Source organism: Cygnus olor, chromosome 1 (genome assembly GCF_009769625.2).
Source record: "Cygnus olor isolate bCygOlo1 chromosome 1, bCygOlo1.pri.v2, whole genome shotgun sequence".
NCBI lineage: Eukaryota > Metazoa > Chordata > Aves > Anseriformes > Anatidae > Cygnus > Cygnus olor.
The window spans coordinates 155,554,391-155,577,821 of NC_049169.1; the positions used below are offsets into that span (position 1 = coordinate 155,554,391).

The following is a 23,431-nucleotide window of genomic DNA, read 5'->3' on the forward strand; positions in this document are numbered from 1 at the left end:
ACATTTTTTTACAAGTTAAACTGTGTGTAAAAGATGAGTTTATTACTTTCCCATCTATTTCATTGATCCTCAGTTATTCAAAGTTTTCCCAGTATCAGTGAGAGAAACATTTATAGCTCTGGAAAATAATGATTTCTGTCCTTTCAAGTACACTCACCGTATTCAGGAGGTTACATATTAAACAAACTGTGCTTAAGAATGAATAATTTTCCTGGATTACATTCTCATTACAGAACATTCAGAAACTCTTTCACCTTAAGCCTAGCTGCAAAGCGTTGCATGCCTTTGAATATATTTTCACGTAGAAAAATACCTTATCCTTAGCTATTAGAATATTAACAGCATAAGATTAACATTTTTGAATATAAATTTTAATAATCCCAATAAATACTTTTTTTCTAAACTTTTCCCATTTCAATTAAATAGTTCAAGAAAACACTATCATCTACAACATTAAAAAAGTATGTAATGAATATCATAAGAACCTTAATTGTGTTGTACTGCACACTGAAACACTGGAGGTGGACCCAGTAAATTGGCATTTGCCCACCTAACAAACAAACTCCTTAAACATAGACTTTTTTTTTTAACTGTTGATGAGATAAAATTTTTTACTGTCAATCAAATAAGTCTTTGTCATGTATAAAGCCTGGAAAAAGAAAAAGAAAAAAGAAATATATTTTAGTGTTAATAAGATTATTAAATGTTGACCCACTCAGAGTATTTAAATGGAATGATAAAAATAAGTATGGTTTCCTAGGCATAAGCAACTTGTCTATTTTGAAAAATAAATCCTCTCACGTTCTGAAGACAAACTTAATAGATAACAATAAAAGTCTTTGTTACACATTTGTTGAATCACCCTAACTATACTTAGCTTTTCTTATGTTTAAAGAGGAAGGAAGACTGAGAAACTTTGTTTTTTTTTTTTTAGTGGGGTCATGGAAGAACTAATCTGTAAAGATTTGCCTTCAAATGTTTCACATAAAAAAGACCAAACAACAACAACAATAAAAAAAAAAAGTTACTGTCAGTTAAAGCTTTCAAAGCTTTCATGAGGTTGATTCAGAAAAGCCCATTGTATTAACAAAAGTACTTTTGACAGAGTAACTATCAATTCTCAACTATATTCTTCCGACTACAGAAATATTACAAAGTTTTATCTAAAAACGTTATTTCTCTCTTCATAAACACATTTGTCCCTTGTGTGGACCTAGCCCTTGACTCCTGTAAATTTTTGTTGTTTGTGGTTATTTTTCTCTCACTTTCTGCTCATTTTTTCTCCACTTTGTGTCTTACAGTGAAGAGCAAATGTAAGGCCTGTAGCGTGTGCATGAAGTACATTTGCTGAATATAAAGCAATGAGACCCTAAGTATTCTGTTATTTTGAAAAAATGAATGTAAAGAACAAGACATGTAAGTCTTCAGATATCAAATCACTTTTCATTCCTTCTATCTATAAAGACTGATATTAAACAAATCCAGCCTTAAAAAATTAAGCACTTCTTCCATTACAATTAATGCAATGTAAGTGCTCTTCAGAGTTTTCTAAAAAAGCTCAGTCCAAATCCAGTTTTATAGTTCCTAAACATCAATGAAGCCATGCGAAGTTAACATTTCCTAAATAAAACCTTAGTCTAGATGGAAATGGCTATTTCTTTATGTAAAATGTATTTCTTTTGTACATTTTGTATATTTTGTACATAGTACTGCAGTATTAATCAAATATTTCCAGCACAGTGATGAACACCATACACATGCATGGAGAAAGTATAAACTAAATCTCAATTACATTTCTTTATGTATAGTAAACATCATAATACCACTGGTATTATCACATATTGTGCTACAATTAATAGCTGGAGTATGCTCCCAGAACTGTATTTTAGGGGCTGTGAAGAAGGAATAGGAATGGTTTCTTTCCAGCAAACCCTTGCATTTATAGTTGCATGTAATGCATACTTGTAGACAAAACAGGTTTCTTCAAGTTTCAGGTGGAAATCAAGGCTGAGGCCCTCTAAGACTCAAAAATTGGGTGGATGCCAGGTCCTGTGGCAGCTGGCTCTGTACTTGTGTATGGTACATGGATGGGAATAGCAAAGGGTGCAAAAGCCACTTCAGGTGATGATGTGATGTAGCTCTGGAGCTACAAGGGCAAATGTAATCCCAGGCCTCCCCTTCAGGGTCCAGACTGGTTAATGGAAAAGTAAATCTATATTTCCAAATAATAATAAGGAGGAGAATACATTCGCATAATCCATCTTGATTCATGGGGAAGACAATAGAAAGAGTCAGTGCACCATAGCAAGAGTTTTCATAATTATGTGTAAAAGAAAAAGGAACATATATTTATAACTTGATCAAAATATTTATAATTATAAATACTTTTATATTGACAGGCAGAAAAAATTACTTTAATCTAAATCCTTATTTAAGCTTTTCAAAATAAGATTTAAGCTAATAAGATTTAAGCTTTTCAAAATAAGATTTTTTTTTCTTTTACAAATCACATGGATTGGCAACATCTGCCTAAAACAGATACAATTCCAGCATGATGGAAGCATGTGTGGGGGGAGCAAAGCCAGGGATTCAGCCATCTATCTATATTATTATTATTGTTATTGTTGTTTTGTTGTTATTATTATTACTTCTACTATGATGATTATTATTATTACAGTCCCTGTGGAAATTTTCAAAGAAATCAATGACAATAAAATGACAAATTTATGCAAATGCCTTTCATAAGATTTTAGATATTTATACATCTACTTGTGCTTTTGCATATACTTTAAGTTTTTCTTTTAAATGATAACCAAAAGCCAGGAATTATTCAAAGAACTAACAACCATCATTTGGTGTTTTCTTTTGAAGAGTTATTAAAGTAATGAAAGAAAAGATTGACACATCATACTTTTGCTGAGGGTGTGCCCAAGCCTTTCCTCCATAAGCAAAGAAAGAAACAGAAGGTGAAAATAATACAGTAAATGCATGGACATAAAACCCATCATTGTGAAGGAGGAAAATTTATCAGTTTCCCACTCACATAAAAACAGATTTTCAGTTCATGCATAATTTCAGTGAATACATAGTAGGAAGGTTATTTAGTGTTAAAACATTCTTCTCATTTAAAATGACCAAGTGATTTAATAAATGTAACTTTTCTTTCATTACGCATTTATCTGAAAACGTGTGTGTGTATATATATATATATTAAGCTGACATTATATGTGTCATGTTCTTGGACATTTATGAAAATAATATATCTCTGCCCACAAGGTTATGAACTTTTCTCTGTGGAATGAAACAAATATCTACCTGTTTGGTCACAAACACCACAAGATATTCCTGCAGTTCCCAGACTGGCTAGCAAAAGAGACAGAGAGAAGAATTTTGACCAGTGAAGTTGTGGATGCCCCCTCCCTGGAAAGCTGGGTTGGATGTGGCTTTGAGCAACCTCGTCTAGTGAGATGTGTCTCTGCAGGCGGACAGGGAGGTTGGAATCAAATGATCTTTAAGGTCTCTTCCAACCCAAACCATTCTATGATTCTATGAGATTTAGGTAATCCATTTCTAATGTGACAAATTCTGCAAGCACTTGCACACATTTTTTGCAGTTGTAAATTCAACTTCCTTGGGAAAACTTGAAAGAAAATGTGATTATATAGCTTATAGATTGATACAATCCTTACTTTTTCAATTGATATATTTCCTTTTTCTTGTACTAAAAGTTACCGTATTGTTTACTGCAACTTCTAAAGTATGGAACAGATCATTGCACCTTGTTCACAGTGCCTAGTCAGCTTCCTGTAGCCTACCTGTCTATGACTTCTCCCCTTCTCTTTGCAAAGTTTTAATCCTTTCATTTGTATTTTTCAAGAAAGAAGCTAAAATCATTTTTTAATAATTTCTGTTTAGCTTTATAAGGTCTTGTCTATTCCATTATTCTCTCTGAAGTTATTATTCTCTCTGAATCTCTACAGTTTGAGCTAGTTAAACACCACACGTATTCTTTAAATAGACTTCCTAACATTTCTTGACAGCAAATTTATCTGAAACCATAATCCCATTTTCCTAATCTGTCTAGTTTTCTATGAGGTTCTATCTTTTTTTTTCTTTTCTTTTTCTTTATTTTTTCTTATTGAATGACTTGAATAATTTTGTATCACCCTCAAATAGGGAAATTTTCTCCTAAATTGCTAGTAATTACCGCATTTCTGAACCTTGTCCTTGACACCCAACTGCAAACTGCCACTTGCGAAGGAGTTCATCGGAGTCTCTTTCACAGTGAAAATAGATTATGCCATCAAGTTTCTCTTCATCCACGACTTCAGTGGTTTTTCAACATGAAAAGAGAGTATTCGGTTTTGTTTTTCTCCAGACATTGTGCTGATAGCACACTGTTGTATAATGCTTATCTCTTTTCATAATTTCAATTTTCAATAGCATTTCATCTCTTTGACTAGTGTTTAATTAAGATTTATGAATGTGTTCTGAGAAAAACAACAACAACAACAAGAGGTCCAGATATTTTAAATAATGTAAAACTTTATGAAGGAAATATATATATATATATTTGACATAAAAAGGATATCTATATACATCTCTCTCTCTCTCAATATATACATTTTAAAAAACAAAAAACAAACAAACAAAAAACCACTGTTACAATTGGATCAAGAAGATATTTATTTTGTGAAATTTACCAAGTGAAATTTAAAGAATGAAAGCAAATAACTCATTTCAATAAGGAGATAAGGGCAGTTAGTTAGGCACATGTATATATGCAGTTCCATATGGATAAAATAGAAAAGAGTGACAGCTGAAAATAATATTGCTTCAGTAATCAGAGATAGGCACCTACTGTCTGAGGCATCCTTTAAAGAAACAGTCAATGCACCAGACTTTCATTACTTTCCTTCTGATTTATGCCTCGTGTTTTTTTTTTGCTTGTTTTTTTTGTTTTTGTTATATAATGGTTTTTAATAGTTAGTAGTAAATGTGAAAAGAGTTTGAGCTATTCAGATGTGTTACATAGAGTTTTTGTTTAGCACTATGTTTTAAGAAAATAAATTTATAGTCTGCTAGGATTCCTTGAAGCTCTAATGCTAGTTTCAAATAGTTTTAAAAAAGCATGACTTTTTATATGAATTTGGAGGCTTTGGAATTTTGTTTGGAAACAAACAAGCAAACAAATAAATAAAACACCACAAAAACAGAATAATAAAAAAAAACAACTCACAATTCTGAATCCAATGATGAGTCCAATGTTCTAATTCTCAGAGAGATTATTTTCTCCCTAGATATCTGGAGGCTGGTTCTGATCCAACATACACAGGTAAAACGAATGTCATCACAAATTAAGTTAATGGATTTAGAATAGCTTCCACTGCTAGTTTTGATATGTAAATGAACAATACTAACAATATAATCACAAGTAAAAGGAAAAATATCTAAGAATTCCCTGAGAAAGTACTTTGCATTTACATTATTAACACTTTTATAGATGTCTATAAAACTGACACCTCACTTGTACTGAAACCAAAAGAACTTAATGTTTGCGACCAGATCACACTTTTAGATTTTCAAACCCAAACTTTGCTTTCCATATCCCTGTACAAATACATATATTTAGATGTATCTATACATCTGGGTTACATGGTCCTTTTGATACGCCCCAGGGAATGACTCTTTCCCTAACTAAATGACTTGTGAATGAATTAAGCACATCCATCTCTTTCTAAATTAGTCTGGAAACATATTCAGGCTATTTATAATTTGGACATATAGGTACTCCACAAGCCTCTTCAACATACTCATCACACCATGGCATTCTCTCACCATGCGACACCAGCTCTTATCAAGGCCCAAACAGAGGTCACTTTTATTTTAGGGTGTGAGCCACTGTAGCAATATATTTATAATTCTTTAAAAAATAATATTTCCATATGAAATGGATAAGCTAAACAACTTCATTGGTTCCTGTTACATTTTTGCTTCTATGGGAGGAAGCTGAAAGCATTTGGTGTCTGACGAACAACATGCCAGCCTTCCACCTGTTGAAGCAATCCTTGGACCACTCTCACAGGGCTCCTCTCGACTCTTATCTGCAGGCAGACACAGTTCAATCCCCTTCAAAAAGGATTTCAGGAGTGACTTTGCATGCAAGAAGTGTGAACAATTAGGGAAAACAGGTTTTTGGACTGAAAAAGGGAATGACTCAAACTGACAGTGTAGGTGCAATTTTGGTGAGAGCAGCATAAATTGACAGCACTGGCATAAGAGATTCCTTTCAGACTCTCCACTCTCACCTGAACTTTGAAAAAAGACTATATTGCATGATTCCTGTCAGAATCATAAGTGTATAAAATTCTCAAGACTTCATTATAAATATATATTTAGCTGTCATAGTCTTGATGTTTGCAACAATTACATGACTTTCTCGTGTGGAATCTATAGAGACAGGCACAGTATTTAAAGATCAGCTAGTCCTCTTTCAAATATATGGTGTCATAAATATAGTTGTAATACTGACATTTATCTACTTAACATATGACTGTTAATATTGCATTTCTAACAAAGTCTTATTCTTTCAGTTGTGGTTATTCATTATATATCAATGTCCATAGCAGTCAGCATTTTATACCTTTCTAAATGCTTTGCTCTCAGAAGCTGGGTAATGAAGAACTTGAACTGTGAAGTAACTGTGAAAAAAGAGGAATTGAGGCATCTGCTGTAGAAATACACATCAGTCTGAGGAGCTGAGCAGTGCATGTTAAGTAAAACATGGGTAACTAAAATTAAAGATTTTCAACATTTTTGAAGCATTGAAGTGTTTTCACTGCCTGTATCAAAGCTATTGATACTGCACAGTGAAATGTGTCTATGAAACAAAATGTAGGCTTGTCCTGACAACTCCTTCAGCTTAGAAACAGATACAGAATTAGAAAGAAATATTTACATCTCCCATTTTCTCTTGGTGTCCAACAGCTTTATAAACACCTTAGAGTATGTACCTGTCTATAAACATCAAAGTAAAGATAGCATTTAAAAAACACCATTAAAAAAACAACAACAACAACAAACAAAAGCAAACAAACAAAAAAAAAAAGCAAGCAAAAGAAAACAAAAACAAAAAGCCTTATTCAGGCAAAAAACTGGAAATACATTCTTCTCATCTCATTTAAGACAAAATTGTTGTGTCAAACAATCAATGCAATTAACTGGACTTAAGTGGATATTAAAGGCAATCATAAGAAAATTGAGCATTCATGAAAATAGTCTGAAAGTCACTGAAATGTACAAAAATTACCAATGTTTGGGAAAATTAAATGCTCTAAAATATGAAAACTAAGGTTATCATGAAACTCTTGGACTACAAGAATATAGTTATTAACTAAAACTTTGAAAACCAAGAAGGAAATATCTTATTGCTTTGATTCAGCTGAGACATAGCTTGTCTTGTTTCTAAATTCATCTCATGGGTCAGAACTGACAGAATTGTTCTGAAGATTTAAGGACAAAATCTAAACGAACAAAGAGAAATTATATCCTGCCAAAGGAGAAGGCCTGAAATATTTATTTTCCATTCAGTTAAACCATGAAAAATGTCCTTTCTAAAACCACATCTCAGGAATGAAAGTTATCATTCAGAACAATTTAAAAATTGTTCAAAAGATTTTTAAAATGTCTTCCTGTTATTAAAGTTTAACTTAACTTTCTGATGAGTTAGAAATAGGAATGCTGGGAACTTTTCCCATAAATCTGGCAAATATAAATCTTCCAAGCACTTAATGTCATTACTTTGCACATCAGTTGAACAAGGTTCTTCCAATATGAAGTTTGAACCTTTTTTTTTTTTTTTTTTTTTCACAAAGAGCTCAAATATGGATCCTTACCCAAATATCTTGAGCACTTAACAAAATCTTGACATTATAATGGTGCTACACCCTTAGGGCAGGGAGACAGAATAGCTGACATATTCTGGAAGATGCTTAACTTGACTTGGGGGAATCCAAAATAATATGTCTGGTGGGGTCAGAAAAGTGAAATCAGATCATTTTTCCTTCTCTACGCAGCAGAACTGAGCTGCTAGTTACAGATGCAGAAGGCAATGCCGTCATTTTGACAGAGGACCTGAATGGTCTCAGATCATTTACATCTTCACACAAGTATCATATCTTGAAGAATTTGTCTCCTACATCTTTACTGTTCCTTACCCGAGTGAAAGAAAGTCTGTGTAACAGGGATTATTCTCCCCCAGGCAGTACCATTAGATAGTTCTTGCACCTGCCATCAAAGCATGGATTAAAGCTTGTTTGAATAGCTACAATATAGTCATAACAACTTTCCTCAGAAAATTAGGTAGGCAAGCAAGAGGAGGTAGACTCTATTCCAGCATTCTGTATGTGTGTGTGCATGTGCAGGAAAACTCATTTTTTGAGTTAAAGACTAGATTTTGCAAAACTAGAAACTATACTTATTTCAGCTCCACAGAATGCAAGAGAGTTAAGAAATATTAATTCTACTAGAACATATTGTCCAATGTACTTAATGGAAACCATTTTCTACCTCTCTTTGAACACTAGCTATGATTTCACTTACATATATTTGTGAGTTCTACTGCTTTGACCAGTTCCCAAGTTCACAGTAATTGTACGGACACCTCAGCTATTTTTTAAATGTAATGTCTCTCAGTGGATGTGAGGGCGCAAAACACAGATCAGTAATACTCAGGAATCCTTGTAGATCCTATCATATAGCTGATCACTCCCGTTCAAGCAAAGGTGCAAAGACTCCTCAAAATCATATGGTAATATCTGTTTATGATTTTTATTTTTCAATCAGTTCTATCAATCCTTCGTTGTCCTCATGGTTCTCCGGAACAAAGACTGAGTGGCTTGCATTCCTAAAGTATGACAAAACCAGGATGTAGAGACAGTCTGACCTGTTACAGGTAAAGGTCACTGATTGGTGCTAGGTGGTTATACAAATAAATTGGTTTCTCTGTTTGGCTAGGAACATACTCTGACTTCTGAGCACACAAAGTTCCGAAGTATATCAAACTACATGCCCCTATATTTTTTTTTTTTTAATTTGTATTTTTCCTCAAAATTTTTCAAATCTTTTTTCTACTATATGTCTTTGCAACAGCCTGAGATCCCAGTTCCAGGCATGTCAGAGATTCTTGGCTCCTAAACTTAACCTCTTTAAGATGAGCCTACTCTTACCTGAGCTATAGCACTTTGTATATGTTATAGACATGAAAAATTCTGACTAGTAAAAAAAGTGATATTATTTCTAGAAATATGTTCCAGTTAGTGTTCTGACAAGGAGCCACTGATGCACTGTAAAATATAATTGAGAATTGTGTTGATGGACAACTTTTTCTTCCAAATTTGCAACACAACAAAAGAGTTGGTCATGTCTGTCACTCCTTCATATTTTACATGTAAACATATGAGCTGTAGTTACAGTAAGTTAAATAGTTAACATGATTATCTCAGGAAATAAATACTATATTGCATAGATTTTTCTGACACATAGCAGATTTGCATTATTCCATTTTCATTTTGATATATGATATTAAAATAAAGTAGGCTGATATAAAAATCTGAAATTCTCTCTCTCTGTACATAACGGGAATCAGGAAAAATCACGGTGTCTTCCTGAATGTGCTCCAGCAGCTGCCTACTCAGCAGGAGGAAGAAGTTTCGACGTTCCAGTAACTGGTAATCACTGATGCACAGCCCTTGCCTATCGCACCTCCACTGCATATCAAGAAATGCAAGAGTGGCTGCAGATGACATTCAAATGGGTGTTATCTCTATCTTTGGGTGCGTATTGCATGTTCAGCTGGGGACATAACATTTGCTGAAATGTAGGAGCTTTACCTAGTAAGGATAACACGGCTTGCCTTTAGAATTCTACTTGATGTTTTATGAGTGTGTCATAAAGCCCCCTCATGGCTTTATAGGTCTTTTTAATATAAATATATTTTTTCACTCCTCTAAACCCTATACTAGGTTTTCATTTAAAAAAAAAAAAAGTGATATTTAATATATATATAGTAGCAGCCACCTTCTTAGGTAAAAAGGCACCTTCTACAATCAGGAGTAGTACACCACGCATATGTAAAAGTCCATACTGCACTTTCTTTTCTAACTGATCCGACATGAAGCAGTCAAAAGTTATTTAGCAATTGACATTGACATAACTTTGCCACAAGCAACCAAAGCAATTACAAGACCTGATTTGGGTGCAGCTGAAACACTTTGATAAGAAAGCAATGAAAAATGACACATCACACAAACAGAATGGCTTCATCAGTGCAACACTAAATCAACATGTATGTTTCTGACACTCCCCATTCTTTCGATAATAGAATAATCAAACTGAGAGGAGGAGTGATATCCTCAATTTTTCCTGACAGAATGGAAATGACCCAAAATAAAACATGGCTATGCGCTGTCATTTGATTGTATTTTAACCTAGATGGTTTCAATTTAGTGCTTCATAAACCACTTCATATTTTAGTCTAGCTTGCCTATGCTTGGTATAAGAGGATCAGTTTTTTGGATTTCTCCTTCATTCCCTATAAAAACCACAGGATTCACTATGCCCATTGAAAACAGGCAGGATATCACAACAACAACAACAAACACACAAAAAAGTTTGGAAAATAGGTTATCTGATGTTCTGTGCCTTATGCAGGTATTATGTCTGAACAGTGGTAAGAGTTGAAGAGGAATGCAATATTCTGACCACTTAGGCAGAAAAGACATCTCAGTACCACAGAATTTTTTGTTTCCCCCTTCATGTTGAAAGAATGAGATCTATCCACAAGAAGGTACTTATTTATAGGACATTTCAGTTTACAGAGTGATTTCGTATTAGTTAATTTATTTCATTTTCTTAGAGTTAACCACAAGCATCCCTAGATGAGTAAGCTGATTGCATATTTCTCAGAAGTTTAGCAGTTCTAATATTTCACTATAATTTTCCTTTCTTTTTCACTTAACAATATCAGCAAAGTCTCTTTGATGATATATGTGGACAAAATGCCTTCATGCCTGTCAAATGTTACCATGTGTGACAATTCCAGGACTTATTTACTTATTTATTTATTTTTGTGAAGCAGTAAGTTTTTTTTTTTTTTTTTTTTTTTTTTATTCCAACACAAAAGGCAAGCCTTACTTCTTTCATTACACAAGGGACAAGCCTTACTTCTTTCAATATTACCATATCTTTCCACGTAAAAATATCTTCCTACTTAAGCATTTCTATTACTCTATCATTATGCAGTGATATTAACTACAATAAATAATGAAAACCCTATATTAGAGAAGTAGCTTTCCAAAGCTGCTAGTGGTAGAAGCAATGCAGCGTGACACTTTGAAAAGTTAACACTTTAAGCTGCAAAGATAGTTTGATAAATCAAGAAAAATCTAAATAAATATATAGAGTCTATATACTGAAGAAAAGTATTTAAAGAGAAGTGGCAAGAGTGGGACGAGATATACTAAGTCATTTTAGTAAAAAAGTGAAACTTTTACAATGTCTTAATGACTTTATGACACAAATCTTCAAGAAAGAATCCAAAAAATATAACACAACATTCTGACAATACAATTTTCTTTATAATGATATTTTTACATTTTTTTTTCCTTTTGAAATCAAGTGTGCAAGTCTTATAGGTATTTCAGTATGAAAGTGCATAATAAGCACAGCACATATTTTGCTAACTGTCTCTAATAAGGTATTTTCCTGCTTATTGAACAATGCTGCTATATAAAATGAGAAAATCTCCAACCTTCTTAAAAGGAGAATAATTCTTCAAATTCAAGAACATAAGCCTTAGAAAGTGCTATAACTAAGGTTCCATAAAACTTTTAAAAGACTAATATCTGCCTTTAGAAGAAAGCAAAAGTTTGATATCTCTCAGCTACTCAACCTACTGAAAATACTGATTGCAATGGGAAGCTTTAGCATCAGTGTCACCTGTCTGCAATAAAAGCAGCCAGGAACTATATTATTTCTAGTACTTAGTTTATTTATATGCATCCTCTTTATATTTACCTCTATATAGATAAGCAGATATTGATTTCTGCTAAAGATTCACTGACCTGAGATGGCCACTGCTTGGGCACTATGCAATATAAATAGGAAATTGCTTCTTGATAGGTGGCTTTAGAATCTCTCTTTGCTAACAGAGAAGCCATTGTTTGTTCCCATCACTGTAGTGGGTTTATGTGGCAAGGTTTTGGTAGCAGGGGACCATAGGGGTGGCTTCTGTGAGAAGGATCTAGAAGCTTCCCCATGTTAAGTAAGGGCCCCACTGCTGACCAGAGCTGAGCCAATAAGTGATGTTGTTTGCGCCTCCGTGAGAGCATATTTAACACAGGGAAAAAAAAAAAAAAATGCTGAGCCACACAGCAGCTGGGAGAGTCAGAGGAGTGAGGAAGAGCCTTGCAGGTGCCAAGGTCAGTGAAGAAGGAGGGGGAGAGGCACTCCAGGCACCGGAGCAGAAGTCCCCTGCGGCCTGTGGTGAGGACCATGGTGAAGCAGGCTGTCCCCCTGCAGCCCACGGAGTACCACAGTGGAGCAGGGTTCCATGCTGCAGCCCGTGGAGGAGACCATGGTGGAGCAGGTGGACCTGCAGCGACGGAGGCTGTGGCCTGTGGAAGACCCCTGCTGGAGCAGATTCCAGGCCGGACCTGTAGCCCGTGGAGAGGAGACCACACAGGAGCAGGTGACCTGGCAGGAGCTGCTGCCCGTGGGGGATCCAGGGTGGAGCAGTTTGCTCCTGAGGGATGGACCCCGTGGTATGGATCCATATCTGGAGCAGTTCTTGAAGAGCTGCTGCCTGGTGGGAAGCCCATGCCAGATCAGTTCAGCAAGGACTGCATCCCGTGGGAGGGACCCCACAGCACAGGGGATGAGAGTGACTGAGAAGGAGCGGTGGAGAAGAAGCGCTACAGACTGACCATAACCCCCATTCCCCTGTTCCCCTGCACCGCTCGGGGGGAGGAGGTGGAAGAGGGTGGATGGGGGGGAAGGTGCTTTTGGTTTCTTTCCTTTGTTTCTCACTTCTCTAGCTTGTTAGTAATAGGCAATAAATCTTACTATCTCCCTATGCTGCGTCTGTTTTGCCCGTCATGATAATTACTGCATGATCTCCTCATCCTTATCTCAACCCTTAAGCCCTTTTCATCGTATTTTCTCCCCATTCCTCTTTGAGGAGGGGGAGTGAGAGAGCGGTTGTGGTGGAGCTTGGTCGCCCACCCGAGTAAAACCACCACAATCACTTAGAAGAGAAATAGAAAAATTGCAGAGTCTATTACCACACATTTGTATAATAGGTCTTCTCATTTTGTTATTTGTTATTACTTTTTGTATATATATATATATCATTAATAGAACATTGCAGGCACTCAGTCAACTGAACTGACCCACTGGAGTTGTTTGAAAGCAGCACCTTTGATATAACATGGTACGGCCATTTTTCTTTGAGACTACTTAATAGAATTTGAAGAAAACATACTATATGTTTTAATAAAAAGTTAAAAATACTTATCATTTTCATAAGCACTTTGACAAATAAACTTTAGTGATGCTATCATTATAGAGTCAGTTAGGTATTTTAATTCCTAGACTGATTATTCCTCATGATGATATTTCAAGAGAAACTTTATATTATGTGTTAAGTTATATATGTATATATATATGTGTGTGTGTGTGTGTGTTCATTTGGCATGGGATTTCTTACCTAAGAACTCTGTGATGTAGTTTATATCTGTGCCTGTCACTATAGTTTCCTTCTACAGTTGATAGGGAGAAACTGACACAGGAATCCTATCATTAAATTTACATGTTTATTTTAGGGTGCAGTGAATCATTTTGTAGAAGTTCTGTTCTCCACTGATTATAAGTGGAAGCAAGCATGATTAAGTTGGATGAAGATATCTATATGTTAGATATCTGTGCTCAGTTACATAAATTCACCCACAAATTGTTCACATACTCTATTATTCCATAGGATTGCATAAACCAGACAAAAACATCTCCTGTCTTATTTAGTGAACAGAGGGTACCCTTGTTACTTTTCTTAAAGCAAAATTTCATCATGCATTGATATTTTAATGTATGAAAAACATTTGTAAGCACCCAGTTCACACAGCTTTCTTTAGCATATCTATATTCTTCAATAGAGCATGGTGTGGAAACTTTCAAAATATCCCTGAAGGAAACAAGAGTACATAAAGCTCGTACAGCACCAAGCCAAAAAGCAAAAAACAAACAAACAAACAAAAAAAACAGCAACCAACCAACCAAACAAAAACACCCAATTGAGATTCCAAAAGGCATTTAGATTCATTTACATGGTCCTAAATAACTTTGATGTCTAGAAGCAGTTTTGATGAATTTGTATTCAATTCCCTACCAGCACAACTATACTGCTTCCAGTTCTGGAGCAAGAGTAGTCAGTGATACTTTGCAGTACCCAGCTCCATTCTTAATTGTATGACAAAGAAAGATAGGTGACAAGCAAGCATAGCAAAACTGTCCATTGCACTGAGACCAAGCAGCAGATGAATGTTTCAAGTAATACAGTCTGTATTCATAAAGCCTTTCTATTGTCTTAAACTCAAAACTCACAAATTATAGTTCTATACTTTTATTCCCTCTATATTTATCTCCTCTTAGAAATAGTTGAGAGAACAAGTTTTCAACTGGAATTTCTTCAGCTAGAAAACTCATAGTGCTGTGTCAGGATCTGTCCAAAGAATATAGTCCAAAAGGGAGAAAAAAATGGATTCCTCTGTTATTATGAAACCGTCAGTTAGTATAATTCAACTATAACTCTAAAAAGTTTAACTGCTTGTAGATGGAAAAGGATCAGATAGGACTGTGCTACAGAAGGAGAAGAAAGGCATAGGCTGAGTGACGGGAAAGAGTGTGATTCCTCTGCTTTGCTCTTCACTTTATTATTATAACGGTATGATATGTGTATCATCAAGGTACTTCTAGAGAGAAGTTTATTTATGCACCATATAAATTACATTCAACACACATATGTACACATATGTATACACTCTACGTCTATATACACAATATGCATAAGCCAGGCCTTACCTATTTCATATTCATACAGAAAATCACTTTTTCTTACAAGGACATACAGTTGTGCTCATGTCCATCACAAGTCAAAAGTATGCTAAGAAAGATACAATAAGATTCTCCTCATTAAATAAAAAGCTAAACTTTGTAAATCTGTTCTATAAAATCACTGAAGTTTTCTCTATATTATACAATTCCTAATTTAATTTGAACTGAGCAATCTGTATAAACAGATTTACAGAGATGTTTGTGCACTCAAAAATTACTGGAAAATCTATATATGAGAACAATTAGGAAGAATATTTTCTCAGAATAAGTAACAAATAATTTTGACAAGGAGAAATTAATTAAAATTCATAAATTCATGCTTTTATATTTCATTAAAAATTTTTCTTCTTAATATCATTACATTTAAAAAAAAAAGCAAAAAAAAAAAAACAAAACCAACCAACAAACAACAACGACAACAACAAAAATCACAAAATAAACAAAACAAAACAAACCAAGAAAAAAAATATTGTAGTAGATATTTAGATATTTGACCTGGAAATCCTCACAGAAATATTGTATAATTAAGGCCTGCATGAACTTCATTATAAGTCTGCTTAAAGGCTTTAATTCTAGTAATTTTCTAGTTTCTTTTGAAAAGTTTATTAAATCTATTTAGATATTTCAAGAGTATATCTATTTTCCAGTATTTTAATTTATTGGATATACAATCACTTGACACTCCCTATGCCCAGAGTGACTTTGAACATCATTTCAAAAGAAAAAGCCAAGAAGATTTCCATGAGAATCTGTCTTGGAAAAAATAGACTCAGTGTTAAAACTCCATGTTTTATCAAATGAAGCAATATATCTATTTGTGGAAAGGCCAAGGAAACCCTCCCCTCTGTATTTGCCTCTGAAAACTCTTAGATCAGAAAAAGGGAAACTCTTATCTCAGAAAGCTGATTTGTCCACTACTCTCTCTTATTGTGTTTGGTCTGTATTTTTATTAGCTAAATGTCGTTTGATCATTGATCCAACATTTACAGTCTCTTTAACTTTTATTTCGTATTGGAATTTCATGATTTAAATATTTATTTAGCTGCATCAGGGTTACAAATGAAAACCACACAGAACAGGTATAAACTGAAAGTCATCTGCACAAATATCTTTGTTTGTTTGTTTGTTTGTTTTAAATCAAAGTAATATGACAGTGAATCTTCAATTGTACATAAATTTGAAGTGAATTCATTTTTTTCAAGATTCATAATATTCTTTATAAAGTTTTCATGCAAAACAAATAATTAGGTCAGTGGCATGTCTACAGTTAAAAAAGTTTGAGTGAAAAAAAAAAAAAAAAGATAAAGGTTATGTAGGCTTCACCTTCACTAATTAAGATTTCCAGAATGTAGGTCCATGTGTTGGTTTGTCATGCTTGCTTACCCATCTCTTTCCACTGATCTAAGAAGTATCTTCGGAGGATCATCCCACCCCTTATCAAGTACATGAGTCACTCCCTTGAGCCTATAGGCAGCCTATAGGTTTCCAGTGCTACATGAGAGGTCCTTCAGTACCTAAAATAGTAAATATGATCCATAATCTATACAAACACCATGAAGAGAGACCTGGTATGACAATGGGTATCAGGGGACATACTATGGGGCATTGGATCTTATGATTAGGCAACTGAATTAACCCTCGATTTTCATTAACTATGATGTAACTTGGACACCTTATTCAAATATTTGTATTTACATTTAGATACCTCCATCCAGTCCAGGATAGAGCAAGGTTTATAAAAGCAGGCTGCATTGTCATAGAGGTGCATAAATAGCAGCATTCCACCAGTGCACCAGAGCTCTATCAGTATGTTTTGTCTCTAAAAAATAATTTTCTGGTTTGTGTTATGCATTAGTAGCATATTATTCAACTCACAGAACATACAACAAGTCTGACTGGACTTTGTCTACTGCAATAGATTTTGGATGATCTCAAAATAAGAAAAAAAAAAACAGTAGTGTTATACAACATTCACTTTTATGCATTCTTAGGTAAGGTGAAGTCTGAGGGAAAACATACTTTGGATTTCCTTTTATATTCACTTTCAATAAAACTCAAAGCTTTAATTTGTAGACAGAATTTAATTTACAAGGCACAGAATTTTTCCCAAGGTTTATGAACAATCTGGTATTGTGATATCAAAACTCTAATATATTGCTTCATTCAGGACTAGCATTTATGCTAAACAATATAACTCATATATGTTTAAATTTAGTCTTGTGGAAGGAAGGTGGGCTGTGACTCTAAGTGAATAACAAATGATACCATTCAAGTATCACAGTAAAGAGCATATTCACAGAATATGATTTGATCTGCATTAGCAAAGCACATAATAACAACGTTCTACAGCTTCTATAATTTTTCAATCTACAGTGTAACTGGATATAACAAGAAAGGTCAAATATGTAGTCATTTATTGTCCTTAACAAGAATGATATAGCAGCTGTAAGGTCTCATCAACCTAAATACCCATGACATTTCCATTTGAGTCCGGGCAGTATAAAGGCAAATGCTGATTAAATTAAAAGCCTACCATTATTTAGAGCACATGCTTTTAATCTGAATAAAGAGGTCGTACAGAACTGTCCCAAACCATACTTAGTGATATATTAATCACATACACATCATTATCTCCTTATCATATTCAGCATCTGTCTCTTGTATTTCTTTCTTTGTAATCCAAAAATCACTACACCTTTCTTACTCCAAAATAAGAAGATACACCCTCCTGCAAAACTCTTTCAAAAAGAGTTGAAGTATGCTCCTATGTGTACTATTTCAAACAGATTCAGAAAGTACACAGTTCTGTGAAGATTTTTTTTCTTTTTTTGCAACCAGATTAGTTGACATTAGACTATACCTTATAATAAAATTGAATCCTGGAGTGCATATTTTAAATACTTATTTCCTGATTTAGAAAGCATGTCATTAACTCAGAGTTTATTGAAAATATAGTATTAGGAAATAAAATCTGACTTCCACATTTTATGTAATTCAGAACTCAGTTTAATCCTGATTTTTGTGAGGCAGATACTTTTACTGCAGTCTTAAAATATTTTATTTTCAAATTTATCTCTGTAATTTATTTATGAAGCCTTCTGCATGACGTTTCATGTTGATATTCTATGACATTCATGAGTTGTAGCAGAGACCCAATAGAGTATCATTCCTGGAATGATAGAAAAGTCTGTCATTAGAATATATCTTGCTTTTCCTTAAGATTCTGTATTGCTTTACATAGTCTGAGAAGAAGTCAGAGCTGCTGAATGACAGTGTTTCACCTTTTGTTTGGCTTAATTAGCAAAAACATCCCAAATGAATGAAATTATACCAAAGAGGGAATGTCTTATTTCTGTTAAAAACATTGAAGACCCTGAGATATTCACATTAGAAATATTTTCCCTAATGCTATTAAAAGTTCTTTCCATTTTAGAATCTTTTTGCAAACAAATCTTTAAACTTAGACTGTATGCTAACTTCCTACTTGGCTGAAAGCAAAAGAGCAATAAATACTTTAAGACTTTAATCATTTCCAGTCCTCTTAAAGTACCGATTAACATATTCATGCAGTGGTTCATTGGTCTTATCCAAGAAGTTACACCTCTAAATGACTTTATAAAAAGCTTTTATTACATGACTATGTGAAGACTGGTGTGACTTCTAAAAGAGCTGGGAAAGAAGAAGGAAATATACAAATCCTACATTTGATACATTTGTTCAGTCAAATCATTTCAAAGGTATAATGTTTTTCTGTAATTAGTCGTGCAATTAAAACTTGATCTATATACTGAAATTTACATTTGACTTCATAATTATGTTTTAATCTGTTAGTATCCTACTCAGAAAAATCATGTAATTAATTTATACATATACTCATAATTCTGTGTGCCTAAAAACATTTTATATATATATATATATTTAGTGAAAAAAGGCAAGCAAACAACAACTGTACTTGCCCAGATCTGTTGGGCAAGAGGTTTTAGTGGCACATGAGATCAGCACTAGAAAATTAAAAGGGTGGGGATAAGAGAGAACCACTGTCAATTTCCTGATTTACTGACCAACAAAAAATGTCTGCAGTGCCTATAGAGAACTCTATGAGAGTTCCATAAACCCCTAAAATACAGAAGTCCCCAGTAAATTAAAGTCTTTGAAACTTGGTTGTCTCTGGTCACACTCATAAATCTACACGTCACCATTACCCCACATGCAGGAAGACAGCTGGCCAGTTTTCTGTGCACAGCTATGATTTACAACAGAACAGAACAGAACAGAATAGAATAGAATAGAATAGAATAGAGCAGAAATGTTCAGTTGGAAATGATCTACAAAATCTCATCAAGTCCAACTGCCTGACCTCTTAAGGGTTAACGGAAAGACAAAGCATGTTATTGATGGCATTGTCCAAATGCCTCTTGAACAGTGACAGGCATGGGGCATCAACCACCTCACTAGAAATCCTGTTCCAGTGTTTGACCACCCTCACAGTAAACAAACTTTTCCTAAAGTCCAGTCTGAACCTCCCCTGGTGCAACTTTGTGCCATTCCCTCACATTCTATCATTGGTTACCAGAGAGAAGAGGACAGCATCCCCCTCTCTACTTCCCCTCCTCAGGAAGTTGTAGAGAGCAAAGAGGTCACTTCTTAGCCTCCTTTTCTCCAGACTAGACAATCCAAGTGTAGGTTGTTCTCCTTGGACATGCCTTCCAGACCTTTTACCAGCTTTGTTGCCCTCCTCTGGAGGGCATCCTTAACATCCTTTTTATATTGCAGAGCCCAGAACTACATGCAATATTCAAGGTGAAACTGCTCCAATGCTAAATATAGTGGGAGAATTACCTCTTTTGACTGGCTGGCTATGCCATGTTTATTGCATCCAAAAATGCAGTTTGCTCTCACGGCTGCCAGGGCACACTGCTGACTCATGTTGAGCCTGTTGTCAACTGGCACCCTCAGATCCCTTTCTGCTCCAGCCACTCATCTCCCAGTCTGTACCTGTGTCCAGCGTTACTCTGCCCCAGTTCTTTTTTTGCCTCGGCAAAAAAAATGCCGAGGCATTTTCCTTTGTTGAGATTCATGCCATTACTAATTGCCCAGTGCTCCAGTCTAACTAGATCTCTCTGCAAGGCCTCTTTTCCCTCCAGAAAGTCAACAGCACTTCCCAGTTTAGTGTCATCAGCAAATTGCTGAGGATGCACTCCACTCTGGCATCCAGATCATTGATAAAAATTTCAAACAGAATAGGACCTGGGGTGACCACACACAAAAGTCCCCCATAAAAGTCTTTTTTTTTGGCCAGATCCAAGGGCTTTTTGGTATTATTCAGTACTACAAAGCTATGCATAGGAGAGTCTGTAACCTCTGCAGGTTTTTCAGCTGCATCATAAGGTTTATGTCCCAAGTTACAAAGGAGACATCAGGAACAGCGATGATATCTGTATGCAAGAAATTTCCCAGTGAACATGTTGTACTGTAGATAGTACACAATGCTGTTTCAATCACAGTATGCTCATTTCTATGGTGAGTACATGTTAGCAATACAAAAGAGTAAAGGTGTCTGTAGATGCTCCACGCTCAAATCTTTAGCATTCATGTCATGCATTAAGGAAAAAGATGTACTAAAGAGAGGGAATTTATCTTAACATCCATGTAGGTGCGGGTTATAAAATAAAGCTAGTCTGATGCTGAAGTTGTAGAAGTTCCTTTTACAGTCATACAAACATAACATGATTTCTCCCTTACGGAAACACATGATTCTGCCCTGAGTCTGTCATCTGTCTTCTTTATCCCCCTTTTTTTTTTTTTTTGGCCATTCATGTTTGAGAAACTTGTGAGGCAAAACAGGGTGCTTATACAGTTCCCCATTCTCAACAAAGGAGAACATAGACTTGTAGTTGTAGGAAATAGAGAAGGTCTACAATATTTATCTTTTAATACACATATCACAGATACTGAAATAGTGTAGATCACAAATCATGCCTATGGAGGAAAATGACTATTACAATGAATGAAAACATGTTCAGGTAGAGCATTATAGAACACACACAACTCAAAAAAAGTTTCTTGTCACTAACTTTCCACTGATATAAAACCAATGACATATTCATTTTTTTTTGCAATTTATAGTGTTTTCAAATAGAAGTACACCATAAGCATATGTATACTGCCAGTGTCAGACTGCTGCAGAAATTTCACTTTGCCTTTTACTATTTTTTTTTCTCTTTCCTTTGAAAGAAACAAGCAGGTCTGCCACATTTGTTTGTTCTTTTATTGAGTGGATTTCTTATTTTCATTGAAAGATATCGTCTTAGATAAATACAGCTATGCAAAGTGAAAAAAACTTTATTTTCAAATTGAAAAATGACAGAATGGATACAGTCTGCTCTAAGGATTGTTATAACTCATATGAGTCTACTGAAAACAAAGAACATCTACCGGGACTTGTATGAATTTGGAAATGGAGAAGGCTTTGTGGGTTACTGTCTTGGTTTCAGTTAGGATAGAGTTAATTTTCCTCCTAGTAGGTGGTAGGGTGCTATGAGGATGAGAAAAGTGCTAGGATGAGAAGAGTGCTGATAACATGCTGATGTTTTAATTGTTGCAGAGCAGTGTTTACACCAAGCCAAGGACTTTTCAGCTTTTCGCTCTGTCCTGCCAGCGGGCAGGCTGGGGGTGCAGCAGGAGCTGGGAGGGCACAGACCCAGGACAGCTGACCCAAAGTGACCAAAAGGGTATTCCATACCATCTGACATCATACTAAACAATATATAGGGGTGGCTAGCCGGGATGGGGGCCCGGCTGCTCAGGGTTAGGCTGGGCATTGGTCAGCGGGTGGTGAGCAATTGCATTGTACATCACTTGTTTTGTACACATTATTATTAGTAGTACTATTATCATTATTATTATTATTTTCCTTTCTTTTCTGTCCTAATAAACTGTCTTTATCTCAACTCACTTTGCCGTTTCTCTCCCCCATCCCACAGAGGGAGGGAGGAGGGTGAGCAAACGGCTGTGTGGCGTTTGGCTGCTGACCGGGTTAAACCACAAAAGTTACCAAATCCAGCTAGTTTTTCTACTCTGATTATGTCTCCACTAGGTTTTATAAAGAACATTGTATTATTAGTCCTTAAGATATTACAGCCACAAAAAAGTGCACATATCATATAAATGCATGTAGATACAGTTAGGTATAGTAAGCATGCGATGCACATAAATAGTATGGAGCTTCACAGTCTGAACTTGTGGTTGGAATTAAACCACAACAGAATCAAACCATTCTGGTAAGAACAATCAAACTTCATCTGCTGAAGGGCATGCAAGTACTTGTAATAGGGATGTGCGTGATGTGACTAGGGACTAGCTGTGAGACAAAGGAAGGTGGCCAGCTGGGGCTGCTGAAGCAGCCATAAACAGCCCTCTGAGGATAGGTTTAAGGGCATAAATAAAGGGTCAAGCAAGTTTTATGTTGAGACAGCAGATTTTTATTTTTATTTTTTATTTTCATTTTTCATACTGTTGTTTCTTTAAGCATTTTAACTCATCTATTATGTTTTGTGTCACTCTTGCACTGTAGAGTCAGTGAAGCAGGGTTATCTTCATACCTCCTGCTTGTACAGGACCTTATGTTATTTGGTTCTATTTACCATTAGACTGATAGTGCAAAGTTTCTGAAAATGCATCTATTTACTACTATAAATGACTGCTATAAAGCCTCTGGATTAACAGGTAGTAGCACTGTTCTTTCCTTCATGGCATAAAAGTGGCTACATTTATTTTATGGATCACACTTCTATCAAATTAAAGAGTATGAAAATAAACGTGAAAAAAAAAAGGATGCTGGATTGCATATGCTAGAGTGAGTGTAAGGGGCAAGATTGCTTTAAGTCACTTGACTTTTAAATTTGTGAGGTCACATTGCACACACAAAAACCCCTGTTCTTTCTTCTTGTCTGAGTAAGTCTCACTCAGAAGCTCTTTTTCTGTTTACCATTGCCTTTAATTTTGCTGTTTCTGGGGAAAAAAAAGAAGTACAGAAGTTTGTAATTTCCCATAAAGAACTATTTAACATGTCAAAAGCCTCTGGTCAAAGCTATCCTTCATTTCATGTTGTCTAGGCATATACATGTCTCCATTTTCCACTAGGTGATATATTTTCAAGGAAAACTGCATGATTCTATGTAAATTTACTACATCTGCATTGATCTATTCTCAAGGTCATGTTGATTCTGTCAGACTCAGAGGACTATTGGTGAAAAAAAGGCTGAGT

General features: G+C 35.1%; 1 protein-coding gene and 1 long non-coding RNA gene across 2 annotated transcripts in view; one reads left to right on the forward strand and one right to left on the reverse strand.

Moving 5' to 3' along the window:
• GPC6 (glypican 6) overlaps nt 1-23,431 on the reverse strand; it is an 810,618-nt gene that overhangs the window by 469,230 nt on the left and 317,957 nt on the right. The gene's annotated exons all lie outside the window — the stretch shown is intronic.
• Nucleotides 1,532-22,095, forward strand: LOC121060768. Its single transcript, XR_005814923.1, has 3 exons — nt 1,532-1,543; nt 8,232-8,234; nt 21,864-22,095. It is a non-coding gene; the product is annotated as an uncharacterized LOC121060768 (long non-coding RNA).